Raw genomic sequence first — 9,195 nt, forward strand, 5'->3', positions numbered from 1 at the left:
CAGGAGGAAACGATGTCATTAATCGATGAAAATTGAAATTACATTAATCATTTATATGTAAACCAGAAAAAAGTTCTTTTTATGGCGGAGATAAAAACCAGTCACCGTACATTAGTCTATTAAAAATGCCCTCAAATTGTATCTATTCTGTAGGAAAATTCCTGTTCCTCACATTATAATTAAAATTTTCCTTTTTATTGTATGTATTGGGGTGACACTGGTTAATAAAATTATGTAGGTTTCAGGGGTACAATCCTACATCATCTATACATTGTATTATGTGTTTGCCGCCCCAAGTCAAGTCTCCTTCCATCACTATTTATCCCCCTTTTACCCTCTCCTACCTCCTCTCACCCCCTTTCCTTCTGGTAATCACCACACTGCTGTCTGTGTCTATGAGTTTTTGGTGTGTGTGTTTTTTCTAATCTCTTCACCCTTTTCACTCAGTCCCCCAACTCCCTCCCCTCTGACAGCTGTCAGTCTGTTCTCTGTATCTATGAGTCTGTTTCTTTTTGTTGTTATTATTTTGTTCATTAGATTTCACATGAGTGAAATTATATGGTGCTTGTCTTTCTCTGACTGGCTTATCTCACGTAGCATAATGCTCTCCAGGTCCCTCCGTGATGTCTCAAAGGGTAAGAGATCCCTCTTTTTTACAGCTGCACAGTATTCCATAGTGCAAATGTCCCACAGCTTTTTAATCCACTCGTCTACTGATGGGCACTTGGGCTGTTTCCAGGTCTTAGCTATTGTGAATAACACTGCGATGGACCCAGGGGTGCGTATATTCTTTGGAATTAGTGTTTTGGCATTCTTAAGATCTATTCCCAGAAGTGGAATTGCTGGCTCAAAAGGCAATTCAATAGTGCGGTGAAGGCCTGGGAGGGGTGGGTGCTGGGTGGAGGTGGGTGGGGGTGGTCAATGGGGAAAAAAACACAAAGGGGGCATCTGTAATACTTTCAACAATATGGGTAAACTTTTAAAAAGGCAGTTTCATTTTTAATTTTTGGAGGGAATTCCATATTGTTTTCCACAGTGGCTGCACCAATCTGCATTCCACCAGCCTCACAGAGGGCTCCCCTTTTTTCACATCCTCCCCAACACTTGCTGTTTGTTGATTGATGATGGCCATTCTAATATGTGAGGTGATTGTGCTTGTGGTTTGGGGGCTGTTTTTTGCTTTTGTTTTTGTATTTTGTTGATCCTCACCTGAGGATATGTTTTCCATTGATTTTTAGAGAATGGAAGGGAGGTGGAGGAACAGAGAGAGAAACATCGATGTGAGAGAGACACATGGACTGGATGCCTCCAGAATGCACCCCCCCGCCGCCCCCTGACCAGGGCCGGGGATTGGGCCTGCAACTGAGGTCCGTGCCCTTGATCAGAATCGAACCCAAGAACCTTCAGTCTGCGGGCCAACCTCTGAGCCAAACCAGCAAGGGCTCATAGCGGTTTTAATCTGCATCTCTCTGATGATTAGTGACAGTGAGCATCTTTTCAGAAGTCTCTTGGCCATCTGTCTGTCCTCTTTGAATAAGTGTCTATTCAGATCCTTTGCCCATTTTTTAATAGGATTATTATTAATTTTTTTTGGCCTTGAGTTGTAATTTGTACCAAGTGAAAGAAAAAAGGGGGAAAACACATACCCTGCTGCTTAATGTTTTTTTCTACTTAGAAAAGAAAAGGTATTATTACATACCTCTTGTCTTAAAGGACATGTTTCTAAAAAGCACATTCAAATAAAGCCTTAAATCCTCCCTCCCTCCTGGAAACACAAAGTGTTTATTTCCTGGGCTCAAATTTGCAATTTTAAGCTTATTTTCTTTCTCAGCTTAATCACCGATTCCTGTAGAGTCTAGTGAGCACCCTTGACCTTCCGAGGAGAGGCGGCCTCGGGGCTGTGAGCAGCGGCTTCTCGCTGTGCCGAGAGTGACCCCAATAACCCCCCGCCCCAGCCTCCTGTGTCCCCTCCCCGGGAGGACCCAGGTGGAGACATCCCCATGCAAAGGCGGGTGTCTCGGGCGAATGAATACACCGTATCCAGGGGGTACCCATGTTTCCCAGCACGAAGAAAAGGAAGACACTTCACTAAAACAGAGTTAGTCCCAGTGACATCAGCAGTTAGAAGCTGTGAATCTCACTGTCCCACCTTCCCATGCAATGGTGACTAGAGTGTGTCTGGCTGCACGGCATCGCTTATTCTATCACAGGCTGCCCAGAGTGAGGGAAAGAATTATAGTGCGAGCAGGCAGCTCAGACCCGGACAGCGGGCCTCTCCCAGGAACCAGCGCACATCCCCCTTTCAGAGCCGCACAAGACCCGGGGTTACTCCACATCACCCCCCTCCCTCCTTCCCGGCCACCTTCCCTTCAACGCAGGAGAGGGCCTATCTAATATTGGCAAAAGCCAAGGACTCGGCCACATGCTAGCCTGAATTTTAGCCAAAAGTTTTACCCTGCACCAGGGATGGGTGTGGCTGCTAGAAACCCATGATTAGATGTTTTAATATGAAACTCCTTCCCGACAGACGGGCGGTTTGCGGAATCTGGATGCGCGCTGGCACGAGCAGACATGCCGGGAGGGTTCTTGAATGAACAAGTGAGTGTCTAACTTATGGATGTGTCATTTTATATGTAAAGAAAAGACATATTTATTTTTAAATGTTCCACGTTTTCATTACAATACGTTTCGATACATCCTTACCGATCTGCAAAGCATTTACGCCCACATAAGGTGAAGGTAAGGCTATTTATTAATTCCCTGGTAAAGAAAGCCGAAATGGCTGCCTATGAAAATCCACATTTCGATTGAGCAAGTCATCAGCAAGGGCAGATATTAAACAACCACTTAACCAAAGTCTGGTTATAAATTGTCAGAGAGAAAGTTAAAACTGCAGGAAAGAGGACATCAATAAGGTAAAATCCAGCCCTGGGCGGTGTGGCCCAGGTGGTTGAGGGTCGTCCCATGCACTGAAAGGTGACCCGTTCGCCCTCCTTGCTGGCTTGATCCCCAGTAGGGGGCATGCAGGAGGCAGCCAATCCATGCTTCTCTCTCACCATTGATGTTTCTAGCTCACTGATGTTTCTCTCCCTCTTTCTTCCTCTCGCTAAAGAATCAATAAAAAACATAAATAAATAAGTGAATCCCAGCAACTTACTAGCAGATGCGAAGCCCAAAGTTCCCATTGTTGAGAATTAACGTAAAAAGTTGCAGATAACAAGGGGCCCCTCCAGGGCACGATCCCCACCATGAGTCAAGGTCGGTGCCTGTGAGCCCTGCAGGGTCCTCTAAGCTCCCTTCCCCGCCCTGCAAGGTGGACGGCTCCTCTCCATAAGCCCCTTCAGCAGATCAGTCCACTGCAGGCAGGAACCCTGGGAGAATCCCATCCCAAAATCAGGAGACACCGACCTGGATGGTCGGGTCATGTGGCATTTTCCACGTGCCTGGGAAGGACCCAGGGAAGGGGCCCAAATCACAGGGTTTTCATCCCTAGCTGCAAAAAATAATAAATAAATTAAAAAATAAAAATTACAGTCTCTTTCTTTATTATGATTAGGACCTGCGCTGGTGCTGCCCTTCTCATTCCTGATGTCAGAGCCTCTCTTTTATACCTTTTCCTCCTGTGCAGCATTATTTATGGTTCTAAAGAAACAATATTTCACCTGTTGCTTGTCCTTTCATTTGTTTCACTTATTTATGCTCTTATTTTGTGTGTGTTTTCTTTCTTACATTTATTTTGAGCTTCATTTACTTCTCTGTGTTTGCTTCTTAAAGTGGGGTCTCAGATGGTTCATTTTTTTAAATCTTTATTGTTGTATTAAGGCGTCCACTTGTCCGAACACCCTTGCACTAGCATTGGCAGACAATGCAATAAGGCAAGCAAAGAAAATGAAAGCATTTGGGTGGGAAAAAAATATAAAGCTCATTATTTTTACAGACAGTTTATAAGGAAAGCCCAGCCCTGGCTGGTATGGCTCGGTTGGTTGAGCAACGTCCCTTGCACCAAAAGGTTGCCGGTTTGATTGCTGGTCAGGGCACACACCCAGGTTGCGAGTTTGGCCCCGGTCAGGGTGCCAGTGGGAGGCAACCAATCGATGTTTCTCTCTCACATCAATGCTTCTCTTTCTCTCTCTCTCTCCCTCCCTCTCTAAAAATCAATAAGAATCCTATTTTTTTTTAAAAAAAGAAAAGCCCATAAAACCTATAAAAGCAAAAATCCACTTGGATTATCATGTGAGCTAGCAGTGTTGCAGAATACAAGGTCAATATCCTAACAACTGTATTCCTAAATGTAACAATGAAGAACGGGAAAGTGAACGTTTAAAAGCCATCCTTACAATGGCACATAAAGACATCAACTATCCAGGAAGAAATCTAAGGAGGATGTGCAGCACCCAGCAGGAAAACCACGAAGGTGGCTGAGGACATTCCAGACGAGCTGAGTAAAGGAGAAAGAAGAGTGCTCGCTGCCTGAAGACTCCGCGGGGTTGACGTCCATCCTCCCTGAACTACCTCACAGCGTCAGGCCCCTTGGATGAACCCAGATGACTCTCAAATTTACATGGAGCCACACAGGAGCCAGACAAGGCCACACACATTGGAGAGAAAGAATGTCAAAGGCGTAACACTGACTGAGATTTCAGTGCTGAACTTGCAGATGGATCCGTGGAGGGAGCTGAGCTCAGAAACAGACCCCAAATATTAGGTGGGTAGTTTTAGGTTATTAAACCAAGGCACCAAGGCCGTTCATTGGGGAGGGTGGCGAGGGGAGTGTCTTTAATACGTGTTACTGCCAACGGGATATCTACATAAAGCAATCCCCAGTCTCACGTTCTCCATCCACACCATGTATCTGACATAGACCACAGATCTAACATGAGACAACAGACCAGGAAGCTTCCGGAAGAAAGCCGCGTGACCATGCCCAGGACACGCTAAGTACCTGCAATTCCTAAGAAATGATAACCTGGATTTGTTCAAAATTAAAAATGCTTTGCCATAAATAGCATCGTTAAGAAAATTAATATCATTACGAAAACTAATCATTGAGAAAATTAATTAATAGTCTAAGGACAAAATTAGCAGTAAGGTGTATGCGGAGTATCTAAGTAAATGTTGGGAAGATAAAAAGCCCAATAAAAATGGGCAATAGCCTTGAACAAACACTTCCCAGAAGAAGACATAAAAGTGATGAATTAGCATATGAAAAGATGCTTAGCGGCATTAGTCATGCAAATTAAAGCCACAGCAGGGACCAGCTTCTCACTTACTAGGAATGGCTGCACAGAAGAGGGGCACAGTGGGCAGGAAGGTGGGCACAGGAGCGCCAAGGTCTGCTACAGGGAACAAAGTGCAACGGGATCCCAGACACAGCGAGGGAGCTTAGCTTGCTTGCACTTTCCTATTTTGAAATCAGGTTTCGGAGAAGTAAAACACTACGTACACGTAAGTGGCCATCCTTTGCAGTGGTTCTCAGCCTTCCTAATGCCGCGACCCTTTAATAGTTCCTCATGTTGTGGTGACCCCCAATTTCATTGTTACAAATTGAACATAATTAAAGCACAGTGATCAATCACAAAAACAATATGTAATTATATATGTGTTTTCCGATGGTCGTAGGCGACCCCTGTGAAAGGGTTGTTTGACCCCCAAAGGGGCCGCGACCCACAGGTTGAGAACCGCTGCTTTACAGGAATAAACTGACTTAAATGTGTATGTGATCCAACATCTCTTGAGAGAATATTGGCCTTTTGTAGGACACACCCACACTACACGCTAACTTTATAATTAAATATTAAGTATGTTAAAAAAAAATAAGTCCATTTTAGCCCGGCCAGTGTTGCTCAGTGGTTGAGCATGGACCTATGAAACTGGAGGTCATGGTTTGATTCTGATCAGGGGCACGTGCCTGGGTAGTGGGCTCCATCCCCAGCAGGGGGCATGCAGGAGTCAGCCAACTGATGATTCTCTCTCCTCATTGATGTTTCCATCTCTCTCTCCCTCCCCCTTCCTCTCTGAAATCAATAAAAAAATATTTAAAAAATAATAATAAGTCCATTTTAAGGTACACTATAAAATCAAGACTCTTACTTCACTTTGGAAAACCTTCATTGCTATCATCTTGAACTACTAAATGGCTGTCTTAAAATCTAATGATTTTACCATTGCAAATAAGCACAACTAAACCCGTAATTTTAATGTTGGATAAATACAGATTAAAAGGGATCTATTCACGGCCATTGAAGGGTTTTCTCAGCTGTCAAAATGAGCGGCCGGAGATCAGGTGTTTTACTCCACCTGTCCACAGAGCCCGGTGGGAAGCTCTTCTCGTGTAACTTCCTTGTTAAAATCACAATGGATCAAGCGGGAGCCAGACCCGCTGGGATAATGGTAAAATTACTGTCTCGGCATTCAGCCTTCATTTCCTCCAAGATTTCTGAAGTCGTGACAAGCTGCTCGATGTCTCCAAGGTACAAAGAAAAGCAAAATAGCCTCCTCCCGCCTGGCACAGAGCCGACAGCGGGCAGGGGGCACGGAGCCTGGGGCAGTGACTCCTCTGGTCAGACTCCGGCCTGAGAACGCCGCCGGCCAGACATCAGCTGCTCTGTGACGACAGAGCAGGTTTCCAACCGATCACGCAATGGAGTTTCACCCAGAAAACCCATGAGCCCTGGCCGGTTTGGCCCAGTGGATAGATCCTCGGCCCATGGACTGAAGGGTCCCAGGTTCGAACCCATCAAAGGCACCTACCTCGGTTGCAGGCATGATCCCCAGCCCTGGTCTGGGAGGGGCAGGGTGTGTGTGGAAGGCAACCAATCAATGTGTCTCTCTCACATCACAATGTTTCTCTCTCTGTCTTTCCCCCTCCTCCCCACTCTCTCTAAGAATCAATGAAAAAATCGCGTCCAGCATGGGCAGGTTCGGTGAGCCTGAGGAGGGCGGTGAAGGATTAAAGAAGACAGACAAGAGAATACAGCTGGGGCTGGGTGGGACGCTGCTTCTCAGATGGAGAGATAGCACCACGGCCTGCAGGCCGAGTCTTTATTTTATAGTCAGAGCACACAAAGCAAAACAAGGGTAGTGGTCAACATGTTTACAATGTTCTTGCCAGTTTCACTTGTTTTGGCAGCACTTGCTGCACCTCCCACATTCATTAGCTACCTAGGAAGGAGCAAGGGAGGACTCTGAAGTCAAGCTTAATTATGCTAGCAGGGCTCTGCCCTCCAAGCTGGGACTTGTTTGTGGCCCTGTCATAGGTCAGTCTGAGGCTTAGCCCTATAGCCACACCCCACAGAAAAGTATCCTCTGGTGAGGATTAACGAAACAAAACGAAAGAAAGACAAGACATGAAAGTCATTAATAAAACGGGAGCCGGAGGGAGAATGCTAAACTCTATGTCTACCATAACTTCCTCACCTGGAGTGACCAGGACATGCCCACCGGGCCCGGGGCACTTACACCAGCTCTGTCCTCTTCCTGCTTGAACAGCGACGACCACACTGTGCCACGTGAGGCAGAAAGTATTAAGAAACTACACCCGTGTGTGCTGAGCAGGAATTACAGTGACAGCCACAGAGCACCGGGCGGGGTCGCAGCCGGGACCTGGTGTGGCCCGGGGAAGGGGCTGGAGGACTTTATTCTCAGAGCCTGGTTTCCTGTTGGGTTAGTGACAGCCCCTGCTGGCTCCCGGCGGCTGGGCACTCGGACTTAAAGGATGCTCACAGCAACCTTCTGCAAAGGGGACTCACCATAAGGTGAGCGCAGGACGAGGGAAGGAATGAAGCAACACCTGGAGCAGGACAGGATCGGACACCTGCCCATCAGCACGTGTGACGCATGACAGGGACGAATGAGGAGAGGGTGGCGGGGACCCAGGATGGCGGCTTCCCTGGCAGGAGGAAGGATGGTCTGAGTCAGACACTGGGAACGTGAGAGGAGCAGCCAGGTTTGGGGAGAAAGACGGATTCACATTCAGGCACCTTGTGTCCCAAATCAACAGCAAGACATTCCGGTGGAAAGGGCGGCTGTCAGCCTGGGGCTCAGCGAGGAGGGAGGATGGAAGGCTGGGGACGCGTGAGCAGGACGGGAGTGACAGCGTGAAGAGCAGAGAGGACGGCCCTGAGGGAAGACAGGGCCAGGGAAAGACGTCGGGCAGAAGCTCAGACCTGGGCCTTCGAGCCCGGGGAGGACAGGAGACGCACAGAGAAAGGGCCCAGACGCTCTGGGAGTGGGAGCCGGGGAGGGGCAGTGACTGCAAGGGCCACGCAGGGGGCTTGAGCTTGGAAGGAAGGACAGACAGAGCCACACCCGTGTGCCTGACTGGGACTCAAGAAACCACGTCCATGGTGGGGATCAGAAAATGAACAGAAGACCATCTAAACAAAGAGAGGAAAGGAAATCGGCGGCGGGGGGTTGGGGGGGAGTTGGGGTTCTAGAAGCTCCGAGGGGGAGAGGGAAACAGAGAAACCTCAGGGCGCACCCCCATTTCCATGGCATTTGGACACAGGAGATGATTTCACACGGGAATCGGGAATGTATCAACCCCCAAGTATCACTTGGAAAAAAGGAAAAAGACACAAATTGTGTAGATAAACTGTATCCAGCGATCCTTACCGTAAGGAATTTGATACCCACCCTGTCCAAGCCCTCGGCCTGTGGAATGTGGCTGTCCACGTGGCGTGGCCCAGGGGCTTAGCCACGTGGCTGATGTTCTGGGTCACTTTTCCTCAAGGAAAATGAAGGTAAAGCTTCATAAGAGGAATTCCCTTCACAGCAAATGATTCTGAGTCACGTGGGACTGCAGTCACCGCGAGTGTTCTCATTACACTTATTTTTTAGAGCTTAGGCAAGACTCTGGGCTGACATGTCTGGGTGATCAGCAATTCTCTCTAAGAGATTTCTTTTTTTTTTGGTAACTTTACACAATAAAAATGTGTGCAGTTTACTAAGTCAACAACTGTGACCTCTAATCCTATCGAATAAACACAGAATAAGCAAATTGACTGTCACTTCACAACAAAGATGGCGGCGCCCAGTCCCCCACGGTGAGCAGACAACAGGACCTGCGGTGGCGTCCAGCGGGCAGGACCGCAGAGAGCAGAGAATCACGGGGAGCGGCCCTAAGCTGTCAGTGAGACATCTTCCCAGGGCTCCCAGATTGGAGAGGGTGCAGGTTGCGCGGAGGGGACCTCCCCC

Source organism: Myotis lucifugus, unplaced genomic scaffold (assembly GCF_000147115.1).
Source record: "Myotis lucifugus unplaced genomic scaffold, Myoluc2.0 scaffold_712, whole genome shotgun sequence".
Lineage (NCBI taxonomy): Eukaryota > Metazoa > Chordata > Mammalia > Chiroptera > Vespertilionidae > Myotis > Myotis lucifugus.